Source organism: Miscanthus floridulus, chromosome 8 (genome assembly GCF_019320115.1).
Source record: "Miscanthus floridulus cultivar M001 chromosome 8, ASM1932011v1, whole genome shotgun sequence".
NCBI lineage: Eukaryota > Viridiplantae > Streptophyta > Magnoliopsida > Poales > Poaceae > Miscanthus > Miscanthus floridulus.
In genome coordinates this window covers 89,447,366-89,474,841 of record NC_089587.1, presented here as the reverse complement: position 1 = coordinate 89,474,841, position 27,476 = coordinate 89,447,366, and the positions used below count along the sequence as shown (strand labels likewise).

Genomic DNA, 27,476 nt, shown 5'->3' with positions numbered 1-27,476 from the left:
CGAGCTATATGACAGCTGCCTGGTCGAGAAGCAGAGGAGGCTACCATTCCCAAAAGCGGCTAAGTATCGCTCGAAGGATGCTCTCGAGCTCGTCCACGACGACCTCTACGAGCCGATCACGTCAGCTACAAATGTGGTCGGTGGTACTTCCTCCTGCTCATGGATAATTGCCGTCGCTACATGTGGATGTAACTCCTGACGAGCAAGGATAAAGCGGCAACAGCGATCAATAAGTTCAAGATGCGCGCGGAGGCCGAGAGCAGCAAGAAGCTACGCGTGCTGAGAACTAATCACGGTGGTGAATTCACTTCGGTGGAGTTTGCTATGTATTGCGCGAATCAGGGTGTGGTGCGACACCACACCGTGCCGTACTCGCCACAACAGAATGGTGTGGTGGATAGGCAAAACCAGATGGTGGTCAGCATGGCTTGATCCATGATGAAGGCTAAAGGCATGCCGGTAAGGTTCTAGGGTGAGGCGGTGACCACGACGGTGTTCATCCTCAACCGCGCTCTGACCATGGCCCTGATGGGCAAAACGCCATTCAAAGCTTGGTATGGGCACAAGCCGAGCGTGTCATTCCTCTGAACATTTAGATGCATCGGCCACGTTAGGAAGACAAAGCCGAACCTCACCAAGCTGGAGGACAAGAGCACACCGATGGTGTTCCTGAGCTACACGGAGGGTACCAAGGCGTACCGGCTCTATGACCCACGTGGAGACAAGGTGCTTATCTCACGTGACGTCGTGTTCGACGAGAAGGTGGTTTGGGACTAGACCAGTCCAAGCACAGGGGAAAGCGGACGGCTTCACCAGCACCTTCGTCGTCGAGCACCTAGTCATCCATGGTGGTGGAGACACTGGGGAAGACGTGCCGAGCACTCCAGAAGAGGCGTCGAGCACTCCAGCGGCAGAGCCGAGCACTCGTGGGGCGATGTTGAGCACTTTGGGAGGGATGCCGATCACTCAGGGAGGAGCGCCGAGCACTCCTGGAGGGATGCCAAGCACGTCAGAAGTGGCACCGGGAGGTTCTGCAGTGGTGATGACCACTCCAGGACGGGTACCGAGTACTCCCATAGTGGAGCCAAGAGGTCTTACAGTGGTGCCGACCACTCCAAGACTGAGGCTGAGCACTCCTATAGTGGTGCCGAGCACTGCAGGAGTAGTGACGAGTTGTCCAGAACTAGTGTCGAGCACTGCAACCAGGGTACCGAGCACTCTAGGTGCTGTGCCGAGCACTCCGGTAGAACAGGGAACTCCATGAACACTGATTGAGTTGCCTCACCTCCAAGTGACATCACTGAGTTCATGGATGCCTTCCATGAAGGTGAGGAGGAGTGGTTCCACAGGCTAGATGACATCATCAGCGACATAGGGCCCTCAGGCCTGGCTGGTCGGCTGCTCAATGATCAAGAGTTGTTGCTCGTCGGCGTAGAGAAACCACCCACATTCATGCTGGCCGAACGCGACGGAAACTGGCGACGGGCGATGCTGGAGGAGATGAAGGCGATCGAGAAAAATGAGGCATGGCAGCTCATCGATCCACCTCTAGGATGCCATTCGATCAACCTGAAGTGGGTGTACAAGATCAAGCGGGATGACCACGATGCAATTGTCAAGCACAAAGCGTGCCTCATCGCCCGAGGCTTTGTTCAGCATGAGGGCATCGACTTTGAGAAAGTCTTTGCGCTAGTAGCGCGTATGGAGTCGGTCTGTTTGCTACTAGCCTTGGCAGCAGTAAAGGACTGGCGCGTGCATCACTTGGACGTTAAATCGGCCTTCCTCAGTGGTGACCTGGCGGAGACGGTCCTCGTCAGACAACCTCTAGGTTTCGCCGTCAAGGGAGAGGAGCACAGGGTGCTCTGACTGCGCAAGGCGCTCTACAGGCTGTGGCAGGCCCCACGAGCATGGAATGCCAAGCTTGACGCCACGTTGGGCAAGCTTGGGTTTCAGCGGTGCGCAACCGAGCACGTGCTCTACACGCGGTGACGAGGGAAGGAGGAGCTCATCGTCGGCATGTATGTGGATGACTTGATCATCACCGGCGCGTGCATGGAGGACATCAATGGCTTTAAGCGCAAGATGGCAGTTCATTTTTGAATGAGCGATCTCGACGCACTCTCCTACTACCCTAGCATCGAAGTGAAATAGGGGAAGGAGGAACTCGGTCAGAGCATGTATGGCTCCAAGCTATTGGAGCGGAGTGGCATGACTGAGTGCAAGCCATGCATGACTCCGATGGAGGAGCGGCTGAAGCTGACGAAGGCTAGCACCGTGGCAAAGGTGGATGCAATACTCTACCGGAGCATCGTCGGTGGTCTACGCTGCCTAGTCCACCGAGGCCGGACATTGCGTTTGCCGTGGACTACGTCAGTCGTTTGATGGAGGATCCTAGAGAGGATCACTGGGCTACGGTGAAGCGGCTACTGCGCTACATCAAGGGGACGGTGGATCAATGGATCATCTTTTCTAAGACCGACGGGAGTAGGCTGCAGCTCACTGTGTTCAGCGCTGCAGACATGGCGGGGGACATCGATGGACGACGAAGCACCTCTAGCATGCTCGTCTTCCTCGGGTCGGCCCCAATTTTATGGCTGACGCTGAAACAGAAGGTGGTAGCGCTATCTACGTGCGAGACAGAGTATGTAGCGGTGGCCACAGCGACGTACCAAGTTGGGTGGCTACGCTGGCTGCTGGGCGAGCTGACCGCGCGTAGAAGCTCACCCACCAGCACTGATGATGAACAATCAGCCCGCCATCGCCCTCGTGAAGAATTCGGTTCTGCACGACCGGAGCAAACACATCGATGTAAAGTTTCACTTCCTCAGGGACTGTGTCGATGGAGGGCAGATCGTTATCGAGTTCGTCGAAACTGATCGGCAACTCGCGAACGTCCTCACCAAGCCGCTCGGACGTCTTCGACTCACGGAGCTGAAGGAGATAATCGATATGAAGGGGGTACAAGGGATAGAAGTAGGATTAGAGGAAGAATTGTTAGATAATATACTGCTTCCTTGTGTGAACACATAGCAAGGGAAGGCGGTGCCGAAAAAGCCCCTACTGTGATACTGTAGCCGCTGTAGAGGCAGGCGTCGAACGGCTCACTTGCCGCACGGTAGCCACATGCAGGGACATGCGCAGAAATCAGTCCTGCTGTGTTATCTAGTTACTGTTACAGCATGTGCGCTGTTGTAGGACTAGATGGAGAGTTATATATATAGTTTTCCACTGCAACTCAATAAAGAAAGTTCAGTTTTACCATCTCCTATATAGGGCTCCGACCAATGCTGTTACTTGTACTGCGTGTGTATACTCTGTTCTTTCTCTTCTTCTACTTCTAGTCATAGTGTGTGGTCGAATAGCCTTAGTCGTGCTCGACCGTGATCGACAAAACTGGAGAATAGTCGACTCACCTGAGCCAATGATCCTATATGCGGACGCACTTGGCGCAACCGTCGCAGTGCATGTCCACCTTGAGCACCGCGTTGGACCATCTGGAGTCCCATGCTAGATCGTCCGCCGGTCCTGACGACTTCTATTAATTGACTAGACTCTGCTGACTTGTTGACGTGGCATGTGTCTGACCATCATATGTCTATAGCTGGAATGTCCGACACTAAATGGAAGCGCCAGGTTGTTCAGTCGTAATTAACATAAGTTTTCCAACATATATTTTAGACAACATCATGCTCAATTTAAACATGAATCTATATTACCACTTCCTCTGTTTTAAATTCTAAGTCATTTTCACTTTTTAAGCACATGACTTCTGTTATGCACCTAGATATATGTTACGTCTACATGATACATAATAAAAGCTATGTACCTCGGAACGCATCAAGATTTATAATTTGGAACATATGCAGTGTATCGGTTCCAAGACAATTTTATATTATCAATTTTTATTTAGATAGAGTTTAGCCATCAATACTATTTTCACTTAATATTGTACTAACAAATATGTCCGTGCGTTGCAGTGGAGATGTACCAATTATTATACAGTTATCTAGACAATTTGCGACCCAAAGATTTATTCAATGATCGCGCGCTCTAATCCAATTCATCTTGGATCAAACTCCATGTCATGCCAAGAAAGGAGTAGCTTGTTAATTCGCTCATGCTGAATTTATTGATGTTGCATGGATTTTTTTTAAATTTAATACTTTTTGAAAACTAATTTTAAATCTAACACTGCCTGTTTTTTTAACTAACACTTTTGGCCGCGCCTATTGCCCTGGAGCGGCCAAATGCCTGTGCCGCGCCATGCATGGTGGCGCGATAGAGGGCTAACGTGGCGGCGACCGAATTCGCTGACCATTGACGTGGCAGGACTTGCTGCGCCACCGACCTTGGCGCGGCAGTGCCGCGCCCTGATTCGTGGCGCGGCAGAGCCGAATAAAACCCCGTGGCCAGTCCCGTCTGCCCGAGCAGCAAGCCCGCCTGGCCGCCGCGCCCGCCGCCCGCTCGGTCGTACCTGGACGGTTTAATCGGAACACGTCGCGTCGATAGTAGGAGTTATTCTAAGTATTTCTTGACGTAAAATCAATAGTGGATTTATTTCTATCTTTTGTTGAATTTTTTTCACGGCCGAATAGAGAATTTGATAAGCTATTGATTTTTCCGTCTTTCATAATACGGTTAACCACCATGTTAACTAATCGATTATGAAAAATTTGATCGGACTGAAACGAATATTTTTAAGGAAACTTATTTATTTGGCTTTTTGGCCCCATATTGTAGGATCAGCGGCGACGCGACCATGGACCCCGGCTTCCTCGACCCCTCGCGCAAGACGTCGGCCACCGGCGTCGAGATACCCCGGGACTACCGATTTCCGAACTAGTTGCTACTTAATCTCGCATGCAGTGATGTCGCGACGCATTGAAATGAATATGAAGCAAATAAATAAAGTTCGTGCGCAAGTTGACAAGCTGCCACATAACATTTTCATTGGTATGCCATAAGTTCGACATAACATAACCAAGTAAGCCTGCAAGTTTCGAATGCCAATAATAGTTTGACCTAACAAACTAAGACCCAGGAGTGTAAGGATCCCTCGGACGCCTCTGTCTCTTTGGATTTGTTGTCAACACATTGAGAGTGTAGCCAACGTCGGTGTGGTCGTGTCGCCGGTGCGTACGGCTCGTACCCTGCAAGTATATGATACGCACGATTACTTAAAATTCTTTATGATTGTTAGTTCATGTAGCCTACGTATTTAAAGAAACTACCTTTGTTAGTACCTGTGAGGCTTCTTGGGTACCAAGCGGGGCACCACCTAGCTGAGACATGCCGATCTCGTCCTGCGGCCAATCGTTCCACTGGTCGTGCTGTCTACGAAAGCCCGGGGGGTCGTCCTCATCGTCCTCGATTGTAGGGTCCTTCCCAGCGCTATGATATGGTGGTGTACGCACCGCAGAAGTGGCACCTGTCATCGACTGAGAAGAGCCGGCTGGTGTCCTCAAAGAGGCTAAAGATGTGCCACCCGACTGCACCGGGAGTGGTGGTTCCTCATAAGGAGGGTCCATGTAGCTCAGCTTCTAAGCGAGCTTCCTACAGCTCTTCTTCACCTTCTGCATAAATAGACGTTAAAGTTAGTGCATTTTCCAAACGTATATACACTAAAGAAACATTTTTGGAATGGACTAGTTTATGTTTACCTCCACAAAAGCCGCGAGAACGTCTGGCCCCTGTCCTCTAGACTCGTAAAGCTAGAACGCTGCTTCATTGGACATCCTTGACAATTATGTCGCCTGGGTATAAAAACACGGTTGGGCAGTTTTAGTACACATACTTAATACCAAAAGGATAACAAATTGTACCATTTAAGTATCTTACCACGTATCTTTGAAGTGGGACTCTCTGTAGTTGTGTGTCCTCCCTAGTGGTAATGTCATACACATCTTTGATGACATCTTCCTCCGAGTCCTCGTCAATCGCCTTCTCAGTGTACGAGGGCTTAATATGTGTCCTCGTAGACCTGTGAAGCCACCGTAGGTACTCGTCGAAGGTGTGTTGGTCATATGGAGGACCCGCATGGATCGGCTGTCGTTCCCTAGTCTCCCACAAGTGGATGTGCGCGTTGTGTGTCACGTGCCAATCCTTGGTCTTGTACCTCTTCCTACGGTCATACCTACAACAAAACGATGTTAGTTGTACCACGCACACCTCTAAATTATAGCTTTGTTATTAATTGATAACGCACCCGTGCAATCCTCGGTTGGTGGAGTAAAGCGGTGGTGGGCAGCCTGTCATTCTTTCAAACTGTCTGTAGACCCTGACGGGCAAGTGAATCTCGACCACGTGGAAGAAAATAAGAGGGATTTTGCAGCGATACTCCTCTGACTCATCCCTAGTGACAGGACTGAGATAGTACTGGAGCTCCGGAGCATCCCAAGGACAACAATGCACCTGAACATTTCGTAATTGAGTTAGGCTGTGATATAATGTACATCGAACAAGACACATGTATGATAGTAAAGAGAGCGTAGTATGTCAAGGAAGATTCAGCTGATTGTGTTGCCCAAGGCGAAGAGGAAAGCACCAAGAAAGTGCCAGAGCCACGCTCGAGCGAACTGTCGATCAGAGCCTCCTCAACCTGTGGGTCCAAGTAATCAAAGCGCTCTGTGATCCAGGACGACGAAACACCAAAACTTTTCCTGAAATTGACCAAAAAAAATAAGACCCGATGGCAATAGGCTTGGCCAAAAGTTTTTGTTTTTTTTAAAAAAAATGCAGTGTTAGATTTAAAATTAGTTTTTAAAAAGTGTTAAAATAAAAAAAAAATCGCTGCATGTAATATGAACAGTATCATTAGTTCAGAACATGTAGAGGACGCCTTTTCTTCCTTTTCATTGAAGATCAAATCGTAGCATGTTGCAATTGTTAAACGTTTGCAAAGTACTTGGAGGGTACAGTACAGTCTTGCAAGATAAGTAGCCATGTGCATGGTGCACTAACAAAAGTCATACATGTGCCGCGGGCCTCGATCAGATCAGCATGGGGTCTGGGCAGCCGGCCGAGAGGCTCCTGTCGAGGTAGAAGGCCCGCAGCCTGGAGCTCCGATCCTGCTGCTGGTGGTGCTGGCGAAGTGCGACAGCACGGAGAGGCCCCGCTTGGAGGAGAGGAGAAGACAATGGCAGGGCAGTTCGTCCGCGGCTCCCTTCGCGGCCACTGCTCATGCCTCCGTGGCTTCTGTCGTAGGTCGCAGCCAGCCGCAGCACGAGCTCTGCGACCATGCGGTCACCCGGCGCGCGGGAAGCCAGAAGCAGGAGCACCGTTGATGGTCACTTGAACACCTATTTTAGCCATCAATAATACCAACATTACGAAGAAAAATCAACATAAAATGCAAAGATTTGGTTTATTACTAACGGAATTCCACTTGTACATGAAGCTTATTTGAATGCTGGAAAAACAGTGAAAAAGGTGCAAAATATGTGACATGGAAGCAGCAGGACGTGGCAGAGGCCATTGGGCTCACACTGCCACGCCGGCCAGCGGCCAAGTGGGGCCGCCCGGCGCCCCCCTGTCCTCGTCTATGTCATCGATCCGTGGGATGGCCTCTACAACACTCCAGAAGCGTTGATCTTAAGTCGGATTAAGCGATGGACGAGATTTGCTCACCATGAATCCATGGGTCCATTGTCATTCACTTGAAGGCCATCAACTGATTTAGGAACTGCCATTTGGACCAAATCTTTGCGCGTGTTGGCAAGAAAACCGACTTTGGGAGCCAACCAAGACCCTACGATGCAATGGCGGTGCATCAGAGGGCTAGCCGGCGCCCTCACCACGCCGCCCGCCGCCCAAGGCACCTCCACCGCCTCTTCACTACCTACAAATACCCCCTAGCTCCTTAGTGCTATAAATAGAGGTGTTCTCCGCAGTTGTAAAGTGTCCCAAGTAGAATCATTCTTTTTACTCGTAAGTTTAGGTTAGTAGTGAGAGTGAGAGTGAAGAAGTGAAGAGCTAGGAGCTTGGAGAAGTTTTCTGGAGTCTCTCTATAAGCTCTTGTAAGCTACTTTTGCTTTCTATATATTTGCTTTAGTGCTTGTCTTATTTTTAGCATTTACTTTCTTGCATTAGAGTAAAGTATTGTCATGAATATTTTGATCATTTCTTGTTTAGTTAGTAAGTTTCTGATGTACAGGATCCTCGTCACTAGTTGGTGCTCTGATCTTAGCGCAAGGTTAGAGTAGTATCACTTAGTGTAAACGTGGTGCTTAGACTATAGGGTACCTTGGGTTGTGGCTAATTCTCCGGATAGATTGTGGTAGGTGGCAGGTGGTGACAGCCACGTTCATCCTCTGTATTCCACCATGTTGGAATTAGTTATTAAATCGTAGGGCTCGTGGTGCTTTGTGCCTAATCAACCTTAGGGTGAATTTAGGGCAGATATGTCCCAAAGTATATTTATTGCTCATCTTGCTAGACAATTGATAGGTTGAATTAATTAAAATAGTACTTAATTTATCTTCACCAACTCTGTGACCATCGTAATGTTTCTTTTGCTTTATTATTTTAGTTAGTTTAGTTTACTTTCATTTACTCCATTACATTTGTGCCTAGATAATTCACTAAAAATAAATCAATCATTTGTCTGAGTCATACTACGCCTTCACTATGCAAATAAATACAATACTTGATATACTATCAAGTGAGGTGCTACATCGATATATTCTATGTGCTTGTGAAATTAATCCAATAGTCATTAGAAACGCAGTAGGCACAGGCGGGCAGTGACCGGCCGGGCGGCGCCTACGAGGTAAACGTGGACTCGCCAATCCGGACATATAGACGTGGAACTCGGAGAGAGAGATCGGCGGGGTCATGGACTCCCGACGGGGCTACTGGAGGTTGCGCAATCGCTTGGAGCTTGTTTGATTTGACTTCTAAGCGAGGCCAACGATGATGTCCGGCATGTTGTTGGGCGAGAAGCCTAACTTTGTGCCGATCTGCACGGCGAGCTCTAGCTGCTCCTCGAGAATGTTGACGAACAGGCGAACACCACGACATCCCCAGCCCTCACCGCGAACTGCGCATCCGTGACGCTGTCGCTGCTTCCGCCCTTAGCAAGGCTGAAACAGGGGTCGTTGGAGGCGAAGAGACGTTGTTTCCGCCGGGCGGCAGTGAAGGAAAAGCAAAGCTTCTTTAGCGTGGTGCGGGACAAGTGCCACTGCGGCGGCGACAAGAACACGATCTTGCTTTCCTAGAGCACGACGAAAGCGCTGTCGGCGAGCGACAGGATCATGGCCGTCGACGCCCCCAGCACACCGGACGCGCCTGTCTCGTCGTGTGCCCGCTCCAGCAGTGCGTAGGGGCAGACATGCATCCGCAACGCCGATGTCGCCAGCCTTGGCGTTCCCGAAGTGCACATCATGTGTTGGAACCAGTGGTGACCACCAAGTTCACGATCTTGGAGCTGGCTTGCAGCCGGCCTGGCTCGTTACCATGAGCCTACGCTCCCACAGGTCCTAGGTCCACCGGAGCTACAACATATAAGGCCTTGGGCCTTACTCAACCCAAAAGACTAGCCTGATAGGTGAGGGTTCTCCCGCCTTATATGTTGTGCTCCCCCACCATCGCTACACGATGTGAGACTAAACCCCAATAATCTCCCCCTTAGTCACACATCAGGGTGCCCTCGCCATATGTGACGCTCGAGATTTTTTATCGAGTTTAGCTTTTTTTTACCATGGGCTCATGATACCAATTGTTGGAACTGGTGGTGACCACTGAGTTCACGATCTTGGAGCTGGCTTGTAGCCGGCCCGGCTCGTTACCACGAGCCTGCGCTCCCACAGGTCCTAGGTCCACCGGAGCTACAACATATAAGGCATTGGGCCTTACTCAACCCAAAAGACTAGCCTGATAGGTGAGGGTTCTCCCGCCTTATATATTGTGCTCTCCCACCATCGCTACACGATGTGAGACTAAACCCCAACATCGTGGTTGTGCAAGGCACGTAGCATGACGCCCAATACTTGGCACCGGGCGTCGGGTTTCGTGGGGCCACTATCTTTGGCACCGGCACCGTCCTCCACTCCTCCATTGCCGGTGGCTGCAATAGGGAGGCGGTGAAGTCGGCAACCTCATCGTCCTCTCTAAGAGCTGGCATGGGAGACACTCGATAGCCGAGCCCCAACATGATGCGGAGTGTGACAGGGACGCGGGCGTCAATGTCTCGGTTTAGTGGATCTACCCCAGCTTCTCCATCGTCGCTGCAATGGTCCGTCGCCTTGGTAGTCCGGCACTATCACCGGTGGCGCGTATGGCGGCGTGCGAGCATGCTTAGCCGACGCCTACTGCTTGCCTCGATCGCTTCCTCTTCTAATTCGGATCGGAATTTATAATCCAAATACCCATTGAGCATCCAGACATACTGATGTCGGACTCGGAGAGGGAGATCAACAGGGTGATGGACTCACTCATGGGAGATTGTGAGGCTTCTTTGCTCGAGCCCACAGACCTAGGAAGGGGGCGTCTGACCATATATATGTTGGGGTTTTGTCTGACATCAGTGCCTCATCTTTGGTTTTCAATAGCTCCACCCACATATATCTACTATGGTCATCTACCACTAGCAGAAAATATTCTTTGCCACCAGGTGTTGGTGGACTGATCTTCCCACACAAATCAGCATGAACAAGCTCTAGTCCCTGGCTAGCTCTAAAAGAGGATTGGTGTGGGAATGGAATTCGGTGTTGTTTGCCTAATGTGCACCCATCACAGACTTGCTCTACTCGATCAACAATTGGCATACCTTCAACCATCCCTTTACTTGCTAGATCACGAAGTGCTCTGAAATTTAAATGACCAAACCTTGCATGCCACAACCAATTCTTATCCTCCAAGTTCATGTGCAGACAAACAGGTGAAACTACTACATTCTTTAGGGTGTATAGTCTATTGTTGGTTCTAGGAGCACTAATAATTAATGTACCCTCAGAGTCAACCACTGTAAGTCTGCCATTTCTCAACCTCACATCACAACCAGCCTTATATGTTGTGCTCCCCCACCATCACTACACGATGTGAGACTAAACCCCAACAATCTCCCCCTTAGTCACACATCGGGGTGCCCCCGCCATATGTGACGCTCGAGATTTTTATCGGGTTTAGCTTTTTTTTACCATGGGCTCTAATACCAATTGTTGGAACCAGTGGTGACCATCAAGTTCACAAACTGGTGATGACCACCGAGTTCACGATTTTGGAGCTGGCTTACAGCCGGCCCGACTCGTTACCACGAGCCAGCGCTCCCACAGGTCCTAGGTCCACCGAAGCTACAACATATAAGGCCTTAGGCCTTACTCAACCCAAAAGACTAGCCTTATAGGTGAGGGTTCTCCCGCCTTATATGTTGTGCTCCCCCCACCATCGCTACACGATGTGGGACTAAACCCCAACAATCTCCCCCTTAGTCACACATTGGAGTGCCCCCGCCATATGTGACGCTCGAGATTTTTTTATCGGGTTTAGCTTTTCTGACCATGGGCTCCGATACCAATTGTTGGAACCAGTGGTGACCACCGAGTTCACGATCTTGGAGCTAGATTATAGCCGGTCTGGCTCATGACCACGAGCCTACACTCCCATAGGTCCCAGGTCCACCGGAGCTACAACATATAAGGCCTTGGGCCTTACTCAACGCAAAAGACTAGCCTGATAGGTGAGGGTTCTCCCGCCTTATATGTTGTGCTCCCCTACCATCGCTACACGATGTGAGACTAAACTCCAACAATCTCCCCCTTAGTCACACATCGGGGTGCCCCCGCCATATATGACGTCCGAGATTTTTTATCGGGTTTAGCTTTTTTTACCATGGGCTCATGATACCAATTGTTGAAACCGGTGGTGACTACCGAGTTCACGATATTGGAGCTGGCTTATAGTCGGCCCGGCTCGTTACCATGAGCCTGCGCTCCCACAGGTTCTAGGTCCACCGGGGCTACAACATATAAGGCCTTTGGGCCTTACTCAACCCAAAAGACTAGCCTGATAGGTGGGGGCTTCTTCCGCCTTATATGTTGTGCTCCCCCACCATCGCTACACGATGTGGGACTAAACCCCAACAATCTCCCCCTTAGTCACACATCGGGGTGCCCCCGCCATATGTGACGCTCGAGATTTTTTTATCGGGTTTAGCTTTTTTGACCATGGGCTCCGATACCCAATTGTTGGAACCGGTGGTGACCATCGAGTTCACGATCTTGGAGCTGGCTTATAGCCGGCCCGGCTCGTTACCACGAGTCTGCGCTCCCACAGGTCCCAGGTCCACCAGAGCTACAACATATAAGGCATTTGGGCCTTTCCAACCCAAAAGACTAGCCTTATAGGTGAGGGTTCTCCCGCCTTATATGTTGTGCTCCTCCACCATCGCTACACGATATGGGACTAAACCCTAATAATCTCCCCCACCATCGCTACACGATGTGGGACTAAACCCCAACAATCTCCCCCTTAGTCACACATCGGGGTGCCCCCGCCATATGTGACGCTCGAGATTTTTTATCGGGTTTAGCTTTTTTTTACCATGGGCTCATGATACCAATTGTTGGAACCGGTGGTGACTACCGAGTTCACGATATTGGAGCTGGCTTACAGTCGGCCTGGCTCATTACCATGAGCCTGCGTTCCCATAGGTTCCAGGTCCACCGGGGCTACAACATAAAAGGCCTTTGGGCCTTACTCAACCCAAAAGACTAGCCTGATAGATGGGGGCTTTTTCCGCCTTATATATTGTGCTCCCCCACCATCGCTACACGATATGAGACTAAACCCCAACAATCTCCCCCTTAGTCACACATTAGGGTGCCCCCGCCATATATGACGCTCGAGATTTTTTATCGGGTTTAGCTTTTTTTACCATGGGCTCATGATACCAATTGTTGGAACTGGTGGTGACTACCGAGTTCACGATATTGGAGCTGGCTTACAGCCGCCCTGGCTCGTTACCACGAGCCTACGCTCCCACAGGTTCCAGGTCCACCAGGGCTACCACATATAAGGCCTTTGGGCCTTACTCAACCCAAAAGACTAGCCTGATAGGTGGGGGCTTCTTACGCCTTATATGTTGTGCTCCCCCACCATCGCTACATGATGTGGGACTAAACCCCAACAATCTCCCCCTTAGTCACACATCGGGGTGCCCCCGCCATATGTGATGCTTGAGATTTTTTTATCGGGTTTAGCTTTTCTGACTATGGGCTCCGATACCCAATTGTTGGAACCAGTGGTGACCATCGAGTTCATGATCTTGGAGCTGGCTTACAGCCGGTCCGACTCGTTACCATGATCCTGCGCTCCCATAGGTCATAGGTCCACCGGAGCTACAACATATAAGGCATTTGGGCCTTTCCAACCCAAAAGACTAGCCTTATAGGTGAGGGTTCTCCCACCTTATATGTTGTGCTCCCCCACCATCGCTACACGATGTGGGACTAAACCCCAATAATCTCCCCCACCATCGCTACACGATGTGGGGACTAAACCCCAATAATCTCCCCCTTAGTCACACATCGGGGTGCCCCCGCCATATGTGATGCTCGAGATTTTTTATCGAGTTTAGCTTTTTTTACCATGGGCTCATGATACCAATTGTTGGAACCGGTGGTAACTACCGAGTTCACGATATTGAAGCTGGCTTACAGTCGGCCCGGCTCGTTACCATGAGCCTGCGCTCCCACAGGTTCCAGGTCCACCGGGGCTACAACATATAAGGCCTTTGGGCCTTACTCAACCCAAAAGACTAGCCTGATAGATGGGGGCTTCTTCCGCCTTATATATTGTGCTCCTCCACCATCGCTACACGATGTGAGACTAAACCCCAACAATCTCCCCCTTAGTCACACATCGGGGTGCCCCCGCCATATATGACGCTCGAGATTTTTTATCGGGTTTAGCTTTTTTTACCATGGGCTCATGATACCAACTGTTGGAACTGGTGGTGACTACCGAGTTCACGATATTGGAGCTGGCTTACAGCCGGCCCGGCTCATTACCACGAGCCTGTGCTCCGACAGGTTCTAGGTCCACCGGGGCTACAATATATAAGGCCTTTGGGCCTTACTCAACCCAAAAGACTAGCCTGATAGGTGGGGGCTTCTTACGCCTTATATGTTGTGCTCCCCCACTATCGCTACACAATGTGGGACTAAACTCCAACAATCTCCCCCTTAGTCACATATCGGGGTGCCCCCGCCATATGTGACGCTCGAGATTTTTTTATCGGGTTTAGCTTTTCTGACCATGGGCTCCGATACTCAATTGTTGGAACCGGTGGTGACCATCGAGTTCACGATCTTGGAGCTGACTTACAGCTGGCCCGGCTCGTTACCACGAGCCTGCGCTCCCACAGGTCCCAGGTCCACCGGAGCTACAACATATAAGGCATTTGGGCCTTTCCAACCCAAAAGACTAGCCTTATAGGTGAGGGTTCTTCCACCTTATATGTTGTGCTCCCCCACCATCGCTACACGATGTGGGACTAAACCCCAATAATCTCCCCCACCATCGCTACACGATGTGGGACTAAACCCCAACAATCTCCCCCTTAGTCACACATCGGGGTGCCCCCGCCATATGTGACGCTCGAGATTTTTTATCGGGTTTAGCTTTTTTTACCATGGGCTCATGATACCAATTGTTGGAACCGGTGGTGACTACCGAGTTCATGATATTGGAGCTGGCTTACAGTCGGTCCGGCTCGTTAGCATGAGCCTACGCTCCCACAGGTTCCAGGTCCACCGGAGCTACAACATATAAGGCATTTGGGCCTTACTCAACCCAAAAGACTAGCCTGATAGATGGGGGTTTCTTCCGCCTTATATGTTGTGCTCCCCAACCATCGCTACACGATGTGGGACTAAACCCTAACAATATAGAAATAGAGAAAGGATCAAAATTCTTTGTGATTTAATTTAATATATCAGATTATGATTTACCTAATTTCTACTTTTATCTTTTTTCTAAATTAGGATTCCTATTCAGCTTACTCGAAATCGAAGGAACCTATTTGGATCAGGATTCGTACAGACCATACATACCATACATATATGTTAATATATAACAGGAAACCGTAAGGATACAGATAGACTAATAGTGAAGGTTTTTTTATCGTCGCTATTCTAAATCGTACGAGCATGGAATATATATATATATATATATATATATATATATATATATATATATATATATATATATATATATATATAAAAGAAGCTCTTCGTTGTATTCGTTGTACGTAGTCAGAGGGAGATGAAAAAAAAACTAAAATTATTAGGTATAGATTAGACGGATGACAGCGACACCACTCCCTGTCGTCCGCTATGCATACAGTTACAGTGTGCCTTCACGGGGCACATTATTCTACGAATAGGTGATTTGACACATTTTGTTTGGACCAAAGCCAGAACTTTTAGGTGGCCAGCGTTGTCGGGAAGCAGCTGTCGTGCACGCATCGGAGCACGTCGCGGTAGTCCCTGTGGATGGTGAAGGAGTCGTAGACCTTGCCGTCGCTGCTCTTCTTGTACTCGAACAGCAGCGACGAGCCGACGAGTGGTTGAACGCCGTGAGCTTCGTGAAGCCGAAGTCATGGTCGCGGTAGATGCTCCACTTGGGGATCGCCGTCGTGTAGTCCGACAGGTGGCAGCCGCCGCCGCCGGCCACCACGAAGATGGTGCCGTTCATCGTCCCGGAGTTGTGGCGCTTCTCGCTTGTCATGCATTGGCTCTGCTCCATCGTTCGTCGTTGCAGGGTAAAGTTAGGATTAATTACCAAGAATTATTGCAGAATTTTCTGGGTTAGTAGATTACTACCTGGTACATTGGGCACGTCCTCTCGTAGTTATGGACGTGGCCAAAGTAGGCGATGTCGACGCGGTACTTCTGCCAGAGCTTCTGCAGGTTCTCGCGGCCCTCGGGCTCCTCAAAGGACCCTTCGCCGGCGTACCAGGCGTTGGAGGAGTAGCCCAGCACGCGGTGCGTCGCGAAGATGAGCCACGGCTGGTGCTTCCGGTCCACCGTCGACAGGCAGTGCTCGATGAACTCGTACTGCGGCGTGCCCACCCGCCAGTCGTGCTCCGAGTCGGCGACGCAGAAGCGGAACATGCCTTAGTCCACCTTGTACCAGAAGTTGGCCCTGTTCTCGGCGGGGTAGTAGTAGTAGGTCTCGGCCGGCACGCCGCCGGAGTCCTCCACGTCCCAGAACGCCGCCGTGTCGGGCCAGTCCCGCTCGTGGTTGCCGCTGGCCACCATGTAGGGCTTCGTGGCCGTGATGGGCGCCACCTGCGCCGTGAACTGGTCCCACTGCGAGATGTAGCCGTTGGCGTAGGGCATGTCGCCGATGTGGAACACGATGTCGTAGTTGTCCAGGTCGCTGATCAGCGCGTCCGTCGTGTTCAGCGACCCCGGCTGGTACGCCGCGTACTCGTTTGACCCGTCCCTCTCCGCCTTTCCCATGTCGCCGAACACGATGATGCGCTGCAGCGACTTCTGCCCCGGCGACGGCGGCGCGCGGAACGAGTAGGGCTTCCCCCACACCACGGACCCGTCCGGCAGCTCGTGCCCGATCCTGTAGTAGTACCTGAATCGATCGCAAGTCCAAAGCAGAGTACGTTAGCTCACAATTCTGTCACATTTCGACACTAGCAGCAGAAGGTGAAGTGCAATGGCAGTGTACTCACTGCTTGTTGGGCCAGAGGTCCCTGAGGAAGGCGGTGTGGATGAACCCGGGGTCCCTCCACCCGACGGTGCGCGCCGGCTCGCCGCACATGCTGCCTTGGTTGAAGGTGAGCGTGCCCGCGGGCGCGCGCGTGGTCTGCTGGGGCTGGGAGGCGCCGGCGGCCAAGGCGCCCCACTCCACGAACGGGTACGCCTCGCTGATGTCGTAGCCGCTGGTCCACGTCACCGTCATCTCGTCGTGGGACTTGCCCTGCGCGAGGCGCGGGAACACCGGCGCCTTGGGGTTCTTGAACGAGATCGGCCCCGACACCGCGATCAGCTTCGGCTGCACGCAGGGATCGATCGATGGATGCAACGATGAGACATACAGACGGCCTTGATTGCCAGTTAATTAGCAGAGGTGACGTACGTCGTCGAGGCCGCCGGTGAAGAGGGCGAAGGAGAAGTCGGAGCGCTGGTTGATGAGTTGCAGCCGGATGCTGCCCTTGCCCCAGTAGATGTAGTTTGCAGAGTAGTTGGCGAATTGATACTGCGTGCACCCATATGCAGCAACACATGCACAATCTTTTCAGGTGAAAGAAATAAAGATCGTCTACAGATTAAGTTCAGACATTGGATGATTTCTCTTCAATTCAAAGTTTAAGCACGAAGGTTATTAGAGCCTGATACAGTTGCAAATTATTAGCTAGTTACCTTGATGGGTGCTGTGCAGAGATAGGGTTCTTCTGCTGGCCATGGGTTAGGACACGTGGCCGACGAGCTGCATACATACACACCCACATGATGTCGAAGATGCGTCGTCGATCGTCGTCAGCCCATTTGATGGGGTTGCAATACTAAAATTTGTACCAAGTCTGAAACTTACTTGAATTCAGATGGAGAGAAGACGCCGATCCAGTCGTCGTCGGACGGGTCTGTCCAGCCGTACTTCACCGTCACCCGTTCAGTGTCTTCTCCCTGCAACATTAAAAAAGTATAAGAACCAATTAAGCATGTATACATATTACATGGTGTGTGCAAAGCTAGCGCGACCCAAAATGATTGAGGACAAAGCAAGTGTATGGGCGCGTGTGCGTGTTTGATCGTGCCCTGGTAGTGACAGGCATCGATCCTTGACTCCGGTGACAGAAATCGGATGCATGCCTCTGAGGAGCACAACTCGCTGAGTCACTGGTACGGTTGATCACAGCTTCTTGTTAAGGCCCCGTTCGGTTAGCTGATTCCAGGGCCGAGAATCATTCCAGCTTTGCGTGCTTATACAAATTAAAGTAGCGGTTCCAACTAGATTTTTTCCAGGTTATCATTCCCTGATAACCGAACAGGGCCTAAAGGACATATCATTCAGATGATCAATCTAAGGTCAACACTAATCAATCCTAGCTACTACTTACTTCCAATGCCAACGCTAATCTAATCTGCCGGCGTAACGTGTGCCTCTAGGGGATACGGGTACATGCCTGTTCGCCGAGCAGCGACGGCGTCGCGCGCACGTACGCCGACGGCTGCATTTTCACGGTGGCCTTGTGGACGGCGATCTTGGACAGCGGCTGGATCCTTTCACGAGCTTGCTCACTCTATTTGTATACTTCTCTTGTCCAAGAATTTTTTATCCTTCTCCATTTCTCAATGTTGCTCCCTCTTTGTCCACATCCATATCCAAATCTAACTTCCCTCAATATCTTTGTACTAGTCTCTCCCCCTTTGTCATCAATTGTCATAAAATGTATGTCTCTTTTGATACAAAGGGTTGCACTTAGGGGTAGATGGTTGACACTTAAATATTGCATTTTTATGGACACCACCATATGTGTTAGAATGACACCACTTGTATAGCTCTTGAGATACCACATATAGGATCTTTGACTATGATACCAATCGGTGGGGCTCCTCCCCCTATGTCATAGCATGGGTCATCTATTTGATAAACTTGAGTTCTTGTATACGAGGGAACTTTCTTCTCTTGATGATCACTTAAAGTTGAGGATCACTTGTGGAATCATAATTTAATGTGCTAGGTACCACTTGTATGAATGCTACTTGTAACAAAGTGATAATCTAGATATACCACGTGTAAGAACTATCATGGAGCCACCACTTGTAGGATTTGTCAATTACAACCATTTTTTGAACACTTGTCATCTTCATGAGCTTCTATGTTGACTTGAACTAGATTTATTTGTCTAAGTTTTCAAGTCCGGTTTGAACCCTCTCTAAGCTTATTCACACACATTAAGCGGTTATCTTATCAAGGTTGTACTTGTCACTTGTTGGCAATCCAAAATAGATCAAGTACTTGGGTTCACTAGCTCATGAACACTCATACACTACCACTAGATTAAGTAATTATTCAAGCAATAGTGGTAAGTTATGACCTATGAATTCAAAATTCATTTGGTATGCATGATCCTAATAAGCATGTACTATATGCATTAACCGCATACTAGTAAGGGATAAAATGACCATGCACGTTACAATGATACCTTTGCTATCTTGGAGAAGAGAATAGTCACTAGATTCCAATACGTTTCTCCAATAGCAATGTGAAGTCCAATTTATAGCTTGGTGAAGACCAATATCAATATTTGAATCCCATTCTTCACCCATATGAAAAGAAAACCACTTGTGATCAAGTGCACTATCTTATTATGATTTGCTTGCTTCATCTTTTGATCAATGCTTGCTTAAGAACATCATTTGTGAGAATGTCATTTGAATTCCAATGACTTTCTCTCTTTTGAGTGTTGCTTGCTTGCTAGATTAATCATTTGGATTTCTTCAACTAAGCATCTCAAATGTCCCTTAGATTACCACTTCTATGTTAGCCTTTCAAGTACTACACTTAGTTTACCTATAAAAGACGGTAAGTCCCTACACTAGGGAGAAATGAGCTCTCTCCAAAAAACCATTCTTGATACTCACTTGAAATAACTTGATTGATTAATCCAAGTGATGGACTTAACTTGATGTGTAACCTTGAATCTTTCTTCTTTAAGTCTTTTTCTTTCTATTTGTTTAATTTCTTTTCTTTCTACCAAATGATCTCCAATAGTTACTAGAACTTAAACCTCATCTTCATCTTGAGTTTGATCTTGATCTTCCAATTTGAGTATTAAATGTGTGCTAAGTACACTCCACAATTAAATGGCCTTATACTCTTTACTTGGTATGCTTCTTAGCTAATTCTAAAACCAAACTTAGGTACCTCAACCACTTATAAATATGATTTCAACTTGAGGACCTTTCAATCAAAGTGACTCTTGATCAATCCAATAGGTGTCACTTTTCTGGCAGATTTTGTACCCTTCAAAAAAAATTTATATCTCCCGATGTACAAATTCAAATACCACGAACTTTTGTGGAGATGTAATTCACTAAGTCATATAGCATTTGTAAAAATTTTAGCTTTATTGGACTTCTATATTGCTATCAGATTTCACATCTTCCCATACAGCTATATGCTGAAAACTGCTGCACTATAGTTGACAAGATCCACTCCAAAACTGAAGCATTTCTTATCCAATTTTCATGAAATTTATACAAAACTTAACATCATAAGTCTAGAGCATGCATACCAAATTTCATGTCAATCCAAATAGATTTGATCACTCAAACTCAGACTTGATCTCAGCTAGCTCAGCTTTTCAAATATTGGACAGATTTTAATACTTGTGCTATTCTTCCTCAAATTGAGTCAGACTTAAAACTAATTTATTTGAATACTTTCACAAGACATGTATCTATTTAATCCACTTACTAAAAGTCATCTCATGAATTTATCCAACTCAAATCAATCCAAACTTGATTTCTAAGCATTTAATCCATTCAAATATCTCATAGCACGCACCATATGCATATATATATATATCCAATTCAATCAACTCATATGCATCAAAATGAATGAGATCAATTAGGGATATACCTTGGTTAGCTCATGACATCCATAGCAAGCTTCAACTTAATTATTTACAAGCCATCAATTATAGCCAATAAGTCATCCACAACTAAATATGGCACTTGTATGTTGTAGCATATTTGAACTTCACTAATTCTTGGCTTGGCATTGGGATATGATTTAGCACTAATCTTTAATACTTGACTCAACATATGAAGAATAATAATAATTCCATTGAATCAAGTCTCCAATGTCATGGTACCTATAATTAATTATTCATTTTTTTATGGTACCCAAACTTGTTTGGGTCCTCTTAAGTTAGGAGCAACATATTTATGTATAGTCTTAATATGAGTAGCAGGATATTTTGCAATAGCAACCAATGAGATACCATTACCATCCTTTCTAAGCACAACATTATCATCAATTAAAATTGGCTTAGAATTATTACCTAGGGAACATGAATTAGCCATGTGTCTCTTCTCCCCACATGAGTAGCACTTTCTCTTTAATTAAACATTCTCTTTCTTATTCATGTGCTCTCATTACCTTGCTTCTTCTTATTTGATTAAGCCTTCTTCTCAAGCTTGTTTGAACAACCTAAAGCTAGGTGACCTAATTCATCACAACTACAGGACTATTCCTAAGTGCGCATGCGCTCCGTCTGTTCCCGGTGGCAGCGCTCGCCCTCGTAACCGTGCGGGTGACCCAAGGAACGGACCTCTATATTATTTTCCTCTTTCTCATGTCTACTTTATTTTGGACCGGCCCATTAGCATTTCTCCTGTCCAGATTCTAGGCCAATGGCCTGATTTAGATTCTCCGAGCTATTTTTTTTTCTCTTTCAGGATGGCGGATTTGTGGGAGATGAAAAGGGCAAGGATGGTTTGACATCGAAATAAATGTAGAAGTACTATTTTCAAAATTCATATATCTTATGTTCCATAATATTTTATACGGGATTAACAATTCAACCGATACAGAAACATATAAAAAATGGTTATGAAGTTTTAAAAAAACTAAGAAAATGAGTACATCTTATTTGTCTTGCAAAATAGCTAATATAAAGCACATGTGACTTCCGTTCTTCAGTACCAAAATAGTTGTCAATAATACCCTGAAAAAAAAACAAGGTAAACAGATTAAAAAAATGCATGGAGTTATAAACTTCATACTGCTAGGTTAAAAACTTTGTACCGCTAGGTTCAACACTTTGAACTATCACATTATAAACTTTGCATTGCTAGGTTTAAAACTTTACACTCAGAATTTATAAAACTTTGAACTTTGACATTACAAACTTTATACTTCTAGCTACAAAACTTTGAACTATGACATTTTAAACTTCGTGCTGCCAGGTTTAAAACTTTACACTCAGAATTTATAAAACTTTCAACTATGACATTACAAACTTTGTACTGCTAGGTTCAAAACTTTACACTTAGAATTTATGAACTGTCACATACAAATTTTGTAATGCTAGGTTAAAAACTTTGAACTATCATATTATAAACTTTGCACTGCTAGGTTCAAAAACTTTACACTCATAATTTATAAAACTTTGAACTATTAAATTACAAACTTTGAACTGCTAGGTTCAAAACTTTAAACTATCGCATTATAATTTTTGTACTGCTAGGTTCAAAACTTTACAATCAAAATTTATAAACTTTGAACTATCACATTACGAACTTTGTAGTAGTGGATTCAATACTTTGATCTATCACATTATAATCTTTGTAATGCTAGGTTAGAAACTTTGATCTATCACATTATAAACTTTGTATTGCTAAGTTCAATACTTTACACTGAAAATTTATAAACTATGAACTATCACATTGTAAACTTTGTACTGCTAAGTTAAAAACTTTGAACTATCACATTATATACTTTGTACTGCTAGGTTAAAAACTTTGGGATTTAAAAACTCTACACCTAAATTCAGGGACTTTGTACTAGCTCATTTCAAACTTTATACTGAAATGCATGAACTTTATACACCTAAAATGAAACTTTGTAATTTGAGACTTTGCACTCTCCAAGTTTTGGAACTTTGTACTACAACATTTGAAACTTCATACTCCTAGGTGCAAAACTTTATAATCATGTAAATTGTGTGCTAATCAAACAGGTACTTGGCACTAACCAAAGCAAAATCATATATCAGCTCAGCGAATTGTGTTTCAGTTTCAAAAACTTTTGTGGCTGCAGCAGATGTTCGGTGCCATGCTATGGACTAGTATCATCAAGGAACAACAAGTAATATTATGGGGGATCCAGATGGTCCTGAATTTCTTATTAAAAAACAGAACTAAATATCAAAGACTACTTTGGACACTGCTACTTGACAGCCCTCCTGAAGATGAGACCAACAGCGAATAAGAACCTCATAGTAAAATTTGATGAAAAAGGAAAATGGGATAGGCAGATCGACTACACATAATTCTAGTTTCAAGAAGCTTGAGCCTTAACCAACACTAACTGAAAATATGACTGACATGCTACAGTAAAATATAGCTTTTCCACAATATGACGAGAATGAATCTGGTGAAACAAAAACGAGAATGAATCTGGTGAAACAAAAACAATTAATCATAACTTGCACCATTTATATGTAGACTCAACAGAAAACAAATGACTTGGCAGTAGAAACTCTATAAGAAATCAAACCAACCAACTCCAGCAGACTAGTTTGTACTATCAATAATAAATAATGCACCATGATCTGATAAGTTAATTTGCACAGAACTCATAACCAACTCCAAACACTACATACGACTTTGGTGAGACGCATGCTAGAACTAACACTAAAAAAGTCCAAAAAAGAGTGAGATAATTGAGATGTGAGCTTCAGGCATGCCAAAAAACAATTGAAAAAATTACTTGTACAAAGAAAGTCTCAAAAATAAAAACAATATTCTTTTAAGAAAGTCTGAAGGAAAGCCACATGATATTACTAGATCAACAAGACTGTATGCACCAACACCTAAACTTTACCCCCACTAAAAAGAAGACCCCTAAACTATGTACTTCAAAAACTTTGGACACCCAAAACTATGCAACTTTTAACTATAACAATCTGAACTTCATATCAGCAATTTGAAAAAATTTAGATACCCTGGGCAAAAGTTTTTTGCAGTGAAAGCTAAAGAATTATACAAAAAGTCAAAGTTTCATATAAAAAATTTAAATGTTTCTAATATCCAAGTAAAATGTTTCTTAGCTGAGCTAAAAGTTTTTTGGAAGGAAACATTTCACTTCTACTTATAATTATAAACAGTATACAACAATGTTCAGTATTACAAAGTTTTTTATCTTTAGGTGCATAATTTTCAGCAATATCATATTAAGTTTACCATGTACTAGTAGATTATGCGACTAGTGGACAAAATTTGGCATGCCATTTTCTTCCATTGGTTACTAGGGAGCAGTTTTAAAATGAACGATCAGCGCAAAATCTTGTGTGAGTTCTAAAAAGAGGTTTACAGTTTTTAGAACTATATGATGACTACAAATTTCATCGTACAGATTTGCAAATACACAAAAGTTAGCAATGCGAAAACTAAAAGATAACTATTTCTCAAATGCTAAGAAGACTACCAAAGGATCCATAACAGTAAAAAAAGCACATAGAAATATATTAGGAACTTGCATATTACAAACTTTGTAGTGCTAGATTCAATACTTTGATCTATCACATTATAAAGTTTGTACTGCTAGGTTCAAAACTTTACACTCGGAATTTATAACTTTGAACTATCCCATTATAAACTTTGTACTAGCACATTTAAAATTTGTACTTTAAGATTTAAACTTTGTAATTTAAAACTTTATTTTTAAGATTAAAAAACTTTATACTAGAACACTTAAAAGTTTGTACTTTAAGTTTTAGAACTTTGTAGTCTCAATTTCTATTTTTAAAATTCATGAACTTTATACTAGCACATTTAAAACTTTATACTTTAAGATTGAAGTGCTGATATCTGCTGAACCAATGCATGTGTTGACATATATGTTGGCACTGTTGCTTGGACATCTACAGAAAGGATAAGCCATGTTAGGAATATGAGAATAAAATACGCATACAGATAAGTAGAGTTGCCCACTTGAGTGAATACATAGGAGATCTCGCACTGTATGGAGGAAAGTGTCGTGATCATCAATAGCTCCTTGTTCTCGTACTTCAGATGCAGCTTGAATTAATGCATTATAATGACACTGAGGGACACATTAACACAGAGAAATTAAGCATATACCCTGAAGACAAGAAAAATAACAGGTGACAGAAATAGATGCTAAACAGAATGTAAAATGAAAAAAGACACCAAAAAACGAGGACAAGAAGCAACTCAATAACAATAGAGATTGATTACCAGAAGTGGGTATTGACTGCTGAGAGGTAGCTTTGTAACTCAGATTCTGTTACTCTAAGCAAAGAGTATGCGCTAGCTATATTCTTCCTTTCAAGTTGGCAAGCAATCTTCAAAAACTGGTGCCTCTGATTGACCAAGTGATTGATGAGCTGCAAAATATATCAGATACCAGTAAGATCAGGAGAAAAATAGAAGGGACATAATAATAACAAAATAACAAGTGTGCCCTACTTAGTCTTATGAGGGAAAAATAGTTTCATGTTGCAGTCTAACTTCTACAAGTATAAACCTAGTGAGGCAAGGCAACCGACTTCTGTCAGGGACACTACCGAACTAGATCCACATAACAGCTAAGGATGACAAAATATACCTAAATCTACTAATTTATATGTATTGACTTGTTATAGATTGTAAAATTAGCGAGTCAATTAACTGAGATCAATATGACAGCCAAACATGATTTACCTTCTCAAATTACTTGGAGAACCACCTATTTTGCTCTTTTGTACAAGTCAAGTCGCCAACAACATAGGGGTGGAAGTCTGAACATGCCAAATATATACTTTCATCTGCAACAGAAAGGGCTTCATTTTAGCATTGTTCATTGTTCAAAAGCGAAAAGAATAATAGGTATGCCCAATTGTCTCTAGATAAACGCATACCATCCCCTCAATGGTAATTAGCAGTTCCCGGATACTAGCAGCGAATCTTCCAAGAACTACATTCATCTGAAAGTTAGAAAATACATCAAATCAAACTTTACCAAAAAATTATCTCATGGAACATAACAATACCTTGTTTACATGAGTTAAAATCTACAGAGACTAAGTATTTCGTATTATCTGCGTACTCCAAACAAGACACATGCTCATAGGCAAAAGTTGCGATGCGAAAGAAGCAGCAAGGGAATTATTTCATCTAGGAGTGTACTAATATAAAATAAAGAGCCATATTTATTATTGAGACAAATTGCAGAGCATAGAAAAAGATATGTTGTTATCATTAGTTAAAATCTCATCCTGCAAAACACTCAATTGTGTACCACAGTAACACGAAACAAACCCTTTTTCTTTTGTCTCTACTATTTGTAAGACACAAATACAGTCAGATTTCAGATGTCAAAGTATCATAACTGAATGTAATAAAATCTTTTTCAAACTGCAACTCATTGAGTTATACCTCCAAGTTTCTTGAAGAAAGTATCTCATCCAAGGATTTGAGCCTATATGGATTTGTTCTCCCAGTCATTGCTCTTGTGAGTGTAAGAAAGTGTTTATAGCTCCTGAACACATCGATTTTTGCTTAAAGTTAGCGCTGGTTTACATTGATTTATTGCAGGTAGTCATCGTAGCATCTTGGCATCTTGCAGGTAAAATGTTTGGGCCGGTTTTATTAGATTTAAATACAATTTATTTATTTATTTATTTATTTATAACAAAATGGGACCCTGAGCAGAACCAGGGGAAGTATCATCATCGGATATTTTTCTTTCTGAATCTGAACTTTGTAGCCTAAGCAGACTAGCAGAGGCAGCAGCAACAAGTCAGAAACGCAATACGCCCTAGCCCCAAACGGCACAACACCCGGCTCCTCCCACCACCGCCGGGGCATGCCGGGATGCCGAAGCCAGTGGCCTCCGTCGCCTCCCTCCTCCCGCAGCACAACAATGGCCACCAATGGATGAAGTACGGCTCAGACACGGGCCCAGTGGGGAGCAGAGGGGCGAAGAGAGGGGAAAGGCAGGCGGACGAGGCGGCGACGCGTACCTAGAGGATCTGGAGTCGTTGGAGGCCGTCACCGGTGATGACGTCGATGTCCTCGCAGCGGCGTGACCGGCAATCGTGTCGCAGTAGGGTTTGGATCCTTCCTCCCGGTCCTAACTGCAACTGCCGGATGTCAACGGGCGGCGGACTCGCCAGGGCTCCTCGCTCCTCAGCCCTCAACCAGCTCGAATCCGCCTACGCCTCCTCCTCCGCCTCAAATCGAGACCGCGACGGGAAAATACCCCAAAAATCGAGACCGCGTCGGCGTGGACGGAGCTCCGCCTCCACTTCGACGGGGGGAGAGACTAGGCGCGCCGCCGCCGACGGGGAGAACAGCTGGTGCCGCCCCAAAATCGAGGCCGAGGAGGGAGAAAGGGGAAAAGAACGGACGTGCTATTTTGATTTTTTTAAATGGACGAGGCGGGGCAAACGGTTCCGAATAGAAGCCAGGGCAACAAAATCATGACGGAAAGGGAAGGTGCTGGACGGAAGGAAACATCTGTGCTGTAAAAGGAAACCGCGCGTCGCTAGGAAGCCTGGCGCACGCGCGCTGAATAAGATTTGGGTCACAGCTATAACACTTCATGTGAGCAACTTTCTTCATCTTCTCTTTTTTTTTTTGTTCTTGCTTATTTTTTTTCTGTCTTGATTTATCCTTGGACATATTGTTCTTCCTCTTGTTTTTCTATCCCTTTTTGTTTTCTTTTTTTTATCATCAAATCACCATCATCTTCATAGTTGATCTTGACTTGAATTTAGGGCT

General features: G+C 45.7%; 1 long non-coding RNA gene and 2 pseudogenes across 3 annotated transcripts; all 3 read right to left on the bottom strand.

Annotated features, from left to right (window-relative positions):
- Window positions 1-8,849: 8,849 nt before the first annotated feature.
- Window positions 8,850-9,357, bottom strand: LOC136469556 (putative protein phosphatase 2C 23; annotated as a pseudogene).
- A 5,914-nt stretch (window positions 9,358-15,271) lies between these two features.
- Window positions 15,272-18,244, bottom strand: LOC136476922 (nucleotide pyrophosphatase/phosphodiesterase-like; annotated as a pseudogene).
- Window positions 18,245-21,415: 3,171 nt separating this feature from the next.
- On the bottom strand, window positions 21,416-27,140 carry LOC136476923 (uncharacterized). 3 transcript variants are annotated; one of them, XR_010763780.1, is made up of 8 exons: window positions 26,717-27,140; window positions 26,130-26,232; window positions 25,613-25,678; window positions 25,416-25,519; window positions 24,951-25,099; window positions 24,684-24,795; window positions 24,539-24,613; window positions 21,416-21,694 (listed from the first exon to the last, which is right to left on the bottom strand). It is a non-coding gene; the product is annotated as an uncharacterized lncRNA (long non-coding RNA). The 3 variants fall into 3 exon arrangements; XR_010763781.1 differs by lacking the exon at window positions 26,130-26,232 and having other exon boundaries at window positions 24,696-24,795; window positions 26,717-27,139; XR_010763779.1 differs by lacking the exon at window positions 26,130-26,232 and having other exon boundaries at window positions 26,717-27,138.
- Window positions 27,141-27,476: the final 336 nt, after the last annotated feature.